This window comes from Panthera onca, chromosome A2 (genome assembly GCF_046562875.1).
Source record: "Panthera onca isolate mPanOnc1 chromosome A2, mPanOnc1 haplotype 2, whole genome shotgun sequence".
Lineage (NCBI taxonomy): Eukaryota > Metazoa > Chordata > Mammalia > Carnivora > Felidae > Panthera > Panthera onca.
The window spans coordinates 41473983-41486341 of NC_138340.1; the positions used below are offsets into that span (position 1 = coordinate 41473983).

General features: G+C 35.8%; 1 protein-coding gene across 2 annotated transcripts in view; it reads right to left on the reverse strand.

Moving 5' to 3' along the window:
- Window positions 1-12359, reverse strand: part of CNTN3 (contactin 3) — a 350559-nt gene that overhangs the window by 38880 nt on the left and 299320 nt on the right. The window lies entirely within an intron of this gene.

Below are 12359 nucleotides of genomic sequence, written 5' to 3' on the forward strand. Positions count from 1 at the left end.
TTGAAACACTTTTCTGAACACATTGGAGCTTAAAAAGCCTAAAGCCATTTAATTCTTTCAATACAGAATTTAGGAACAGTCAGTATGAACCCCTCAATAAGAAGAAATTAAAACACTTTAAACCTGAAAAATAACAGCTGTCCATAAAGACATTTGCTGGCATCCTCTAGCACCAATTAATGGAGCAAATGCATTTCTAAAAGCTCAACTTCAAATGTCCTCATTTTAAAAGAATATAAAATCATGTTCATAAAAGTATTTACTGCAGGCCAGTTGCACGCATTAGTAAAAATATGGATTAAAATAAAATGATTTGGCAAGCAAAGCTCTTTGAACATGATCACTTACTGAAAAATCTCTAAACTGGTACATAAGAGGAAGCAATAGTGTTTATCGTATTAATTAAAAGGACAGTTTTACTCTTAAGTTTTCCTAGTATTTTTTAAAAGATGGATTCCACTACTGTGCTTCTAGGTAATTTCCTAAGATCTCCTACAGGGTAATTCCTCAAATATTGCTTCCTATCCTTTGGATTCTTAATGGGCTATATATTCTCTGTTGGTCAGATTCTGTGGCTTTAGCCTGAATTTCTTGAGTACTGGGAGAAAGCAGATGTGAGGTGATTGATGGCTGTAATTAAATGATAATCCAAAAACTGTTAAGTTTGCACATTTTACTTTCAGTTGAACTTTTTTCTTTCCCTCTCTCTCTTTCTCCTCAGGGTTATTTAGAAATTTATCCCCAGGACAAAACTTTCAATGCTTGCTGACCTTTAGAAACTCTTCAGGTTTTATGAGCTCCATACACTCACAGGAGGTTGATTATCATTTCTATAGAAATCTCTTATTTTCAGGGAAGTAAGAACCGTTACTATTAAATTCCATCAAGGCATTAGGTCAGTTCTTATTCTTGCTTATGTTTATTTGCTTATTTTGAAAGCAGTTCGGTAAAAGAAAATTGGAACTGGACTTTCTTTATGCCCTTAGACATATAAATACATCTTTTAGGCACACTTGCTGTTTGTATCTGTTGAAAGAGTAAGGAAGAGACAGATATTGACTTGTCATTTCTTTTCACTTATGGTATGAATGGGTGAAGAAAGAAATAATTAGTTTGCTTATGTCAAAACCAAATCATCTTCCTGAAGAAATGTAGTTGGGCTCACCATCAGGGAAAATAGAATTTTTAATTATCTTTTTACAATGTAGAGTGGAAAAAAGAAGCAATTAACTGAGAGGTGTAGACAGCAGGAACCAGTGACTTTTTTCCAGCACTAACATAAAGTTGAGCGGATGAATACGTAAATGGAAAATAAAATTTAGCAAAATTTAAGATGGCTGCTCTCTTTAATTTCTGTCTCTCTCAATAAAGCATATTTGTATTGTTCCTCTTCAACTGTTTCTTCTCTCTTACTCTATTTTTTTAATGGATCAGTACAGAGAATTAAGATTCATCTTAACAAAAGTTCATTGAATGTTTGCCATGTTAGGTTCACTCAAGGATAGCAAAGTATCTAATACATGGTCTCTGCTCTCTAGAATGTAAACCCATGCCAGGGTAACAGATATATACATGTGAAACAAATTATTTTCATAAATATAGAAAAGTTATGTATTGAAAGTTAAACTAAATTACATGCCACAGACCATTTGTAGATAACTTTAGAATTAATGAGATAGAAAATTCCAAGCCCTGCTGAGGATTTGGGAGGAACTGGAACTCATGATGATTAGTACAACCATTCTGGAAAACTAGAAGTATCCACCAAGGCAGGACATAAGCATAATCTATGACCCAAGAATTCCATTCGTAAGTATAAACCTTACAGAGATGTATGCCTATGCTCATCAAAGACATTTACAAAAACGTGTGTAGCAGCACTGTCCATAAGAGATAAACTATACAAACAACTTAATGTCCATCACAATAAATAAGTAGTGGAACACTCACTTAAGGAAATACTATTAGACCATGAAAATGAATGAACCATAACTACATACGTCAACATGGCTGAGTCTCAGCATCAAAGACATAAATCAGAAGAGATAACATTATAGTAATCTGTCGTATCACAGATGTAGATTGTGGTTTTCTTTCAAAGGATGGGTAGCACCATGAAGATTTCTAGGATATGGGTCGTGCTGTTTCCCGATTTCAGTGTTGGTTACCTGAGTGTGCTCATTTTGTAAAAAGTCATTGAGTTATACACTTATGATCTGTGCATTTTTTGGTCGAATATAATAGCTCTCAAAATTCAGTCATTACTACATAAGACTATATGTTTATATGCTCCACATTAAAAAGGGGCATAGGCTGAAGTTGTAAAATAACATGATTCTAATTCTAAACTCCAATTTCTTTCACAAGAATGAAATATTTGATAATAATAATGTAAGTAATTGTGCCAATTAGAACATCCTATAATTTCTTATCAAGATGTAATTGAATATTCTGACATTGCAAAAAGATAAAAAAGGAAAAGAAAATTCCCAAGGGAAGTTTCACTTATGTCAAACCAGTTCTTGTCCTCATCAGTTTTTCATTGCTCTTGGTTACAATATAGTTGATTGCTGACTGACTGTGATAAAGGTGAGAGAAGAGGTATGTCCAGAAAAACACCAGGAAAATTAGTAAAGTAGTACTCAAGAAAACTGAAAAAAGTTGTCAAAATGTGGCAAAGCAGTACTCACTAGATTATTTTCTTAACATATTTATCAATAAAATGTCATCCATTACTTAGATATATTTAGATTCAAATGAAACAACTTAGGAACATTAAAATCATCAAGCACATTCTTAGGAACACTATTAATTCTTTGAATAAAAAATAGCTTGGACGGATGAATGGATAAAGAAAATGTGGTATATATATATATATATATATATATATATATATATATATATATATACTTACATATACATATACATATACATACACACATACATCCATACAATGGAATATTACTTGGCAATCAACAAGAATGAAAGCTTACTATTTGCACCACGCAGATGGAACCAGAGTGTATTACGCTTAGTAAAACAGTCAGAAGAAGACATATACCATATGATTTCACTCATATGTGGAATTTAAGAAACAGATGAGCATAGGGGAAGGGAAGAAAAAAAAAGATAAAAAACAAAGAGGGAGGCAAACCATAAGAGATTCTTAAATACGGAGAACCAACAGAAGTTTTCTGGAGGGGAACGGGTGGGGGGCTGGGCTAAATGAGTGATGGGTATTAAGGAGGGCACTTGTTGGGATGAGCACGGGATGAGCACTGGATGTTATATGTAAGTTAGGAATCAATACATTCTACTCATGAAACCAACACTAAACTGTATGTTACCTAACTTGAATCGAAATAAAAAAAAAATAGCTTGTAGCTTGTTTTCTATTAAATTAGTCTGTTAGTATTTCTTTGTATTGTTTTCCTGAACTCACCCTTTTCTCCTCTTCCTTCAAATACAGTGGACCAGAATTGGACAGATGCAGAGTCAAAGCTTCATTTTTTAAAAAATCTCCCCATCCCTACTTCCCTTAGATCCCTCTCAAAGCACAGCAGTGCAATCCTCAGTCTTTCCCTTTTCAGTGCCATTGATCAGAGATTTACTCAGAAATGGAGCCTTTACTAATGGGACAGGCCTATTCTAATCACTTACAGGACTCTGAAAAGCAGGAGACATTTCACTAAGTTATATGAATTGTAGATTTTCTGAAATGCCCTATCTTTTAAAAATAAGATAATTTACTCAAAACTACTGATTAAGCATCCTCCTGTACTTCAGTCACGAGGGATACAACAGTGAAAAAAATAACTGTCCATATGTTCATGGAGTTTGCAGTTGAAAGACAGTCATTAATCAAATGACTACAACATACCGATGTAAAATTACAAAGTAATAACGCAAGCTCGAGGTACATAGAGGTATCTATGATTTTCTGGAGTTTTGGTGAAGTGATAGTTGAACTGATATTTGCAATACGAGTACAAGCTACCTAGAAAAAGAGGGTTAAGAAAAAGGCACTTAAACATATACAAAAATGCTAAGGCAAGTGAGAACATAGACTATTTAGGAGTACAGGGGAGAGAGGATATCAGGGGTATAGTTAATCCACAAATTGTTGATTTGTCCCCAGAAAACTTAAAGCTCATTGCAGATAGTTTCAGGTTCATATTTACACCTTGATGACAATGAAATTTTAAGTGTTTTCTATTTAAAAAAAAAATTTAAGGCTTTGCTAGATTTACTTGATTATCCAATTATTTGTTCATCTAATCATGTACATGTCCCCTAGAAAAAAATTACATCTAGAACATGTTACAGGTATAAACAGTAAATGGATTTATAAGCCAAATCATCTTTGAAATAAATGCTAAGGGAGAATTCAGGGTGCATGAAATATAGAAGAGGAGCTTATTAACTTTTCCCTATATTTTCTTAGGTGATGATGCTAATGGAATTTTTGATGTAATTTAAAGAGTGCTCTGCTCTGAAAAAAATACTACATGATGTGATAACCCATGCCAGGCAAAAACAAATAAGCAGACAGATCATTAATAATTATAGGTTGGCTGAAAGTACACTGTGATATCTACCATATGCTAAAAATCAAGGTATAAAATAAACCTTAGAGCTCAGGAAACCTCTTGAACAGTGCAAATGTAGCATAAACTTTAATATAACAAATTATCAGCAAAAACTAATTTCCTAGTAAGCACTCTGAATGTAAATGCTGCTGCTGGACTGCCAAGAAGCATAATTTTCCAGTTTACGGGGGGAAAAAAGCCTTTGACGGCTATTTGGAAGGCGAGGTCGAATAAGTGATCCACCTCCTTTTTGTCGCTTTACACGGCCTGTTATTGCGTAGATTCCAATGTTAATCATTCATCCTATCGCTGGGTTGCCTTCCAAATCCTGACACTGCATGTAAATCATATGCAGGTGCCTTGAAAACAGTCAAACCTGCTCGTTCCTTTTGGAACCTGGGTGGTGTTTTCCTCTGTGAAGGTCCCTGAAGGAATTGTTGGTAGACATGAATGTCTGACCAACCAAATTACAACGTGCCCCCACCATCAATCCAAAACAGCTGCAGTAAGGTCACTTCCATTTCAGATGTACACTGTTCAGGCAAGGAGGAAAAATAATTAGCAGTCCTGAGACCGGAAAAACAGGTCCTAACACTAACAGTCTTAGTTTCTTGACTGATTAACATCTTCCTTGGAAGTTTTCTGAAGCCTAGCTGTCTGAACAGATGATACTAAAGGCAGAAAATGTGTTGTCTGTTCATATCAAAATTTACTTTATTTTCTTTGATACCAACAATTTGGAATAATTGTTCCCTTACTGGATTGAGAGCTCCAGCTTGTTCCATCATAATGGTTTTTGGAAGAGTGACACATAAAAGATGACAAAAACTCAGGCAAAGGCACTTCATGCATATTTTAGGTCATGTCAAGTGCTCGTTTGCTGTAAGGTATCAGCTTTTCTTTTTTTTTTTTTTTTTTTTTTTTAAATTTTTTTTTTCAACATTTTTTATTTATTTTTGGGACAGAGAGAGGCAGAGCATGAACGGGGGAGGGGCAGAGAGAGAGGGAGACACAGAATCGGAAGCAGGCTCCAGGCTCCGAGCCATCAGCCCAGAGCCTGACGCGGGGCTCGAACTCACGGACCGCGAGATCGTGACCTGGCTGAAGTCGGACACTCAACCGACTGCGCCACCCAGGCGCCCCAAGGTATCAGCTTTTCTACTGCAAATCAAGTTCATATTAACGATATGGGACACTTTTTTTCTGGAGGGCGGTGTGTTGATGGAGGACCTAACTAAGCATCCGTGATTTCAGGATGCTTACTCTTTGTTCCCATAGTAATTTTAACTCAATGTTTTCTAGTGACTTCATTCACTAGAGTCACACCTCCACAATTTGGTTTCCTGTATCCTAGTACCAAATGCCCCTTACTTTTTTCTTAAAATTATAAACTTTCTTAAGCTTACATTTATATGGAAATTGATATGGAAAATGTATGTTTTCATCTTAAACAGAAAACTGCTGACCAAAATAATCATTACCTGCCAAAATGAATACGGTGAGTAGAAAACAGCACAAAGGACACACTGTCCACAATAATGTACATGGGTATTAGCCGGACACTTTCAAAATCTCTGAGACTGAGACCTTTGCTCTTTTAATTAAAAGGGGACTTTAGCAAGTATTAGAGAATCGTTAGTGACAAACTGAACATCATACTGAACAATTCTCCTTGATTTAACCTAATGATTGAAAGACAATTAAAAGCATAATAGATCTCTCACATTCTACCTTGTTATATATGGCCTATGAGTACATGGTCTGTGCTTTGCAAAACATGGGGCTCTCCAGTTCACTAAATCCAGCAGTGCTCAATGCTGGCTGTACAGTAAACTCATCTGAAGAGTGTTTTAAAAAATACCAGAAATGCCTGGGCCACATTCCAGAACAATCAAATCGGAATGGACTAGGAAATGGAGACCCTTTATCTGATTCTAAAGTGTAGTCAGGGTTAACGATCTTGATACCTCCTAACATTTCCATTCTTCATCTTCACTTCATTTACAACTAAAACGTTCTAAATAATCACTCATGTCTTTCCCTAACTCTAAAATTCTGCAACTAATAATTGCATGAGAAAAGCATGAAGTTAGGCTGTTTACTGATGGGCTCATAAGTTGAGAACAGCGCATGGGTGAGAAAACCAGTATTTATGAAACAGGTACTAGAGGTCAATGACAAGGCTTATTTCCTTGTAATCAGACTGCCTTGGTATGTTCACCATAATTAAAAAAAAGACAGTAGATACTGAAATAATTCAACACGTTGATTAAATTTCTATAGATTCATACAAAAATTTACTATTTGTCAACATGAATCATTCCAGGATTCCTTTTTTTCTAAAAAAATTAAGTTTATTTATTTATTTTGAGAGAGAGCACAAGCAGAGGAGGGGCAGAGAGAGAGAGAGAGTGAGAGGTACTCCCAAGCAGACTCCATGCCAACAGCATAAAGCCCAAGGATTCCTTTGGATATAGGGGTTCATTCTGACATAGCATGAAAGCATTTCACATCATGAGAGGCTACCCTGAGTGAAAATTTAACTTGTGGATCAAATCTCTCTCTCTTTTTAAATCCTTGTATCAGAGCTTAAAATTTAGACATAGTAGATTCATCCATTGTAGAATAAAAAGACTAGTATATAAGAACAGGAATCTACTCATACAAAGGAATAAAAAGTAATTGTTTCATGAAACCTTGACCGAGTGTGTCAAATGTATTTTTACTTCTAGCTTCAATTACTATTGCTATGTAATAAATTACTCAAAATTTAATGGCTTACAATAACAGTGATCATTTATTCTGCTCTAGAATATGTCATTTAAACAGGGATCAGTGGGGAAAGTCATCTCTGTTATAAATCTCATCAGCTGAGGTGGCTGGCAGGGGACTGGCAAGCCCATTTACATGTTTGGCAAGTTGAGGTGGGCTGTTGGCTGGGAATTCAGCCATACCTGTGGACTGGGGACTTTAGTTCCTCTTGAGGTAGACCTCTCCACAGTGTGCTTGGGCTTCCTCATATTATGGTGGCTGGATTCCAAGAGAAATGGTGCTGATGGAACAAGATAGAAATGCATGCATTTTTATGAGCTAGCCGTAGAAATCACATAGCGTCACTCCTGCTGTTCTTTATTGCTCAAGGAAGTCATAGAGGAGTAGGTTTTAAGGGGAAAGTCATAGATTTTACCACTCAATGGGGAAGGGTCTCAAGTCATACTGAAAGAAGATGTTGAATATGGGATGTTGTTATAGCCAACTTTGCAAACACGACTGGCTACACTCCTCCAGATCTCTCTGTACCTACAAATACTGCCTCCTTTTTGGGCAGCGAACCTATATGCACTATATCTAAAATGGTTCCTTCATCCTCTGCCTTTTCCTTGGGTTCCTCCCATCAAGAGATCTGAGGGAGCGAGAACAGTGAGTATGGGGTAATTATTCACTAAAATTTATCCTTACAGGGTTGTTTTGAGGGGCTGTACTGATGACTCAAAATAAGTTAACAACAACAGCCCTTGTCTAGACACCCTTCCTTTCATGTCAGTAGATTATGTGTGAGCCAGAAAAAGGACGCCTAAGCACTCACAGAGAATACAATTATGTCCTCTCCCAGGAGAAATGCTGGGAAAGATAGCTCCCTATGTTTATTATAATAGCAGACCGATATGTTTCAACAGTATTCCTGACACCTCAGAAGTGTAGATTTTTCACCTCAAAGTCTTACTGAAGAAGATTAAGTATGAGAGACTAGGTTTGAAGTCAAATATGACTATTGTTAGGCTATTTTTCTGGTAAAGACGGTGATCTAAAATTTTAGACTCTGTATAAGAAAAACAGTGTAAAAAATCAGAGTGTTTATGGCAATAAAAGAACACCTAAAATCCTGATTTTTGAGTCTAAAATTTTAAATTGCCCCAAATGAAACATTTATTCTTCACTTTCTTATTTAGTTTCAGATCAATTAAATGGTATAATTAAATGTCATGCCTTGTAAAGTAGAATGATTTTCTTTCTGAAATTGGGACATAAACTCTAAGCCAGCATGAACAATTACAGCTCAATAATAAAAAGGCAAATAACCCAATTAAAGAATGGGCCAGCCACCCTGACTTTCGGTTTTCAGTGTATAAGCAGCTTACCATCACACTTTGTCCTAAAAGCAAGTAAAAAATTGAATGAACTGAAAAATCAACAACTCTTCTTAGATGTGGTACATCTAAGACTGAGGTCATAGAGGAAATCACTGTCTCCCAAACTGGAAAAAACCACATGTAAATCCTGAGGATCCTAATTTATTGGAGCTGAAACCCATGAGTAGGAAGTGCCCCAGGAGCTAGTACTGGGGTAGACAAACCTGAACTGTAATTTATGAATTGCTGGAGGGTCAGTGTGGACAAGCCGGAGAGCTACAACTCTAGGGAACGTAGTCATAGGTGGTTCCCTATGTTTCTGTGAGCTGTACCTCCAGGAGCTCTATCAGGTTCTCACAGTGAATAGCAGAGAAAAATCCCCCTGTGTTTCTGGCAGGGGAAAGGAATAGAAACCATGTAGCATTTTGAAATAAGAACATTCTGTTCTTAACAAGGCTTGCTTTCAGGAGAAACTATTTTATCAGAGACTAACCTGCTGGGGTTTTTGTCAGAGATAAATACTTCTGAGGGAAAGGGAATACCCAAATCCAGCTCTCTCTAGCCTTCAACATGGGGGAAGGAAAACAGACAAAATCTGAGCCCTGCAGACATCTCACCAAATGGGTGAAGGGGAACACGAAGCACTGAGAAGTTCACAGTCCAGGAGAACAGGCTGACCCAAAGAATGAGACCTAATCAGAGGACTAAAGAATGCGTTCCCTCGTCCCACACCTTATACCACATTAGTAGTGACCAATTTACTGCCCCATGTCTGTCTAGCACATCATGTCTGCCGTTCAACAAAAAATGACAAAGCACATTAAAAGGCAAAAAACATAGTTTGAAGAGATTGAATAAGCATCAGAGGAGGCACCATGTATGGCAGGAATGTTGGAATTATCAGACAAAGAATTTAAAAAGAATTGTGATTAATAGGATAAGGGATTTAATGGAAAAAGCAGACAATATGCAAAACAGATGGACAATGTAAGCAGAGAAAGGGAAATTCTAAGAAATAAAACAGAAACACCAAAGATCAAAAATATGGTAACGAATGATTTCATGGGATCAGAAATAGAGTAGACATGGCTGAAAAAACAATCTCTGAGCTTGAGGATATGACAATTAAATTTTCCAATACTGAAAATCAAAGAGAAAAAGACTGAAAAAAAGAATAAAATATTCAAGAAATGTAGGATAACTACAAAGGTATAATATACATTTAATAGGGATATCAGAAGGAGGTAAAAGAGAGAATGGGAACAGAAGTAATATCTGAAGCAAAAATGACTTAGAATTTCCCCAAATTAATATCAGATACCAAACCTCAGGTCCAATAAGCTCACAGAAAACTAAGCAGGTTAAATGCCACAAAAACTACACGTAGGCATTATCACATTCAAACCTCAGAAAACACAAGGAGAATCTTGAAAAATTCCTGAGGAAAAAAAGCACTTAACCTGGAGAAAGAAAAAAAGAGTTACATCCAATGTCTCCTCAAAAACGAACCAAGAAAACATATGGAATGAAATATTTAGTGCTGAAAGAAGAAACCCACCAACCTAGAGTTCAATACCCTGAAAAGTAAAAAGAGAAATATACACTTACTGAGGCAATAAAAAAATATTAAGGAAATCGGTTGCCAGTAACCTGCATTGTAAGACATGTTAAAAGAAATCCTACAGAGAGAAGGAAAATGATATAGGTCAGGAATTTAGATTTACATAAAGAAAAGAAGAGCATCAGAGAATAAATAAGTCAATGCAAAATAAAGATTTTGTTTGTTCTTCATAGATCTAATAGTTAACACTTTGTTCAAAATACTATGATCAAAAGTGAATTTAATTTGATATATAAATATACACATATGTATAAGTGAAATGAAAGACAGCAATGATATAAGGGGTAGGAGGAAAGAATTAGGAATATTTTGTTATTATTAGGTACTTGCACTACCATTGAAGTTGGCTTGCGTTATTTGAAAGTGGAGTTGGATTCGTTGTAAATACATACCTCATACTTTAGGATAACTACTTAAAAATATTGTCATTGATATACTAAAAAGGGAGAGAGAGTGGAGTCCTAAGTGAGCATAAAATGCTCCATTAAAACAACAAAAGGCAGAAAAAACAGTGAAAGATAAAAACAAAAACAAAGAACAAGGGCAACAAATAGCAAATGGAAGAAATATGACAGCTACTAATCCAACTATATTAATAATCTCCTTAAATGTCACTGGTCTAGGGGCACCTGGTGGCTCAGTTGGTTAAGTGTCCACCTTCAGCTCACATCATGATCTCGTGAGTTGTGAGTTCGAGCCCCACATTGGGCTCTGTGCTGAGAGCTCAGAGCCTGGAGCCTGCTTCAGATTTTTTGTCTCCTTCTCTCTCTGTCCCTGCTCCACCACACTCTGCTTCTCTCTCTCTCTCTGTCTCTCTCTCTCTCTTTCTCTCTCTCTCTCAAAAATAAACAAACATTAAAGCAAATTTTAAAAAAATAATAAAAAAAAATCAATGGTCTAAATATCTCAAGCAAAAGATGGATATTATCAGAGTGAATTAAAAAGCAAGAGCCAACTATATCTTGTCTATAAGAAACCCACTTAAATATAAAGACACATCTAGATTAAAATAAATGGATGGAAAAAATATGCCATGCTAATACTAATTTTTTTACAAAGAAGTGGGAGTAGCTATATTAATTTCAAACAGAAATGACTTTAAGATAAGAAAAGTTACCAAGGACAGAGAGAGGCATTAGCTAATGATAGAATGGTCAATATTTCAAGACATAACAACCATTAATGTATACACCTAACAAGAAAGAACCAAAATACATAAAGGAAAAAACTGATAAAAACTGTAAGGAGAAATAGATCAATCCACCATTAGAGCTTTAAAACTTAAAATCCATCTATCAAATGAACAGATCCAACAAGTAGAAATGCAGTAAGAACATAGTTGAATGAACAGCACTATCAATCAACTGGATATGATTGATATCTATAGACTACTTCATCCAAAAATAGCAGATTATACATTCTATTTAAGCTCACATAGAACATTTACCAAGAAAGACCACATAATGAGCCATAAAACACACCTTAACAAATCTGAAAGGAAAGATATTCTGCAATGTCTGCTTTCAGAACATCATGGAATTAAAGTAGAAATTGATAGCAGAAAGATAGATGAAGAGATCTGAAACTCCCCAAATATTTGATATTAAACAGCACACTTCTAAAAAACATGTAGGTCAAAGAACAAAACCTCAACACAGATTTAGAAATATTTTGAACTAAATATAAATGAAAATATAACATCAAAAAATGTGTGGGATGTACAGACAGCAATACTTAAGAGGGAAATTTCCAGCACTGAATGCATATATTAGAAAAGAAAAAAGATATAAAATCAATACTCTAAGTTTCAATCTTAAGAAACTATTTAAAAAAGACAATTTGGGTGCCTGGGTGGTTCAGTCGGGTTAAGCATTCAACTTTGGCTCAGGTCATGATGTCACGGTTCATGGGTTTGAGCTCCGCATCGGGCTCTGTGCTGACAGCTCAGAGCCTGAAGCCTGTTTAGGATTCTGTGTGTGTCTCTCTCTCTACCCTTTCCCCACTCATGCTCTCTCTCAA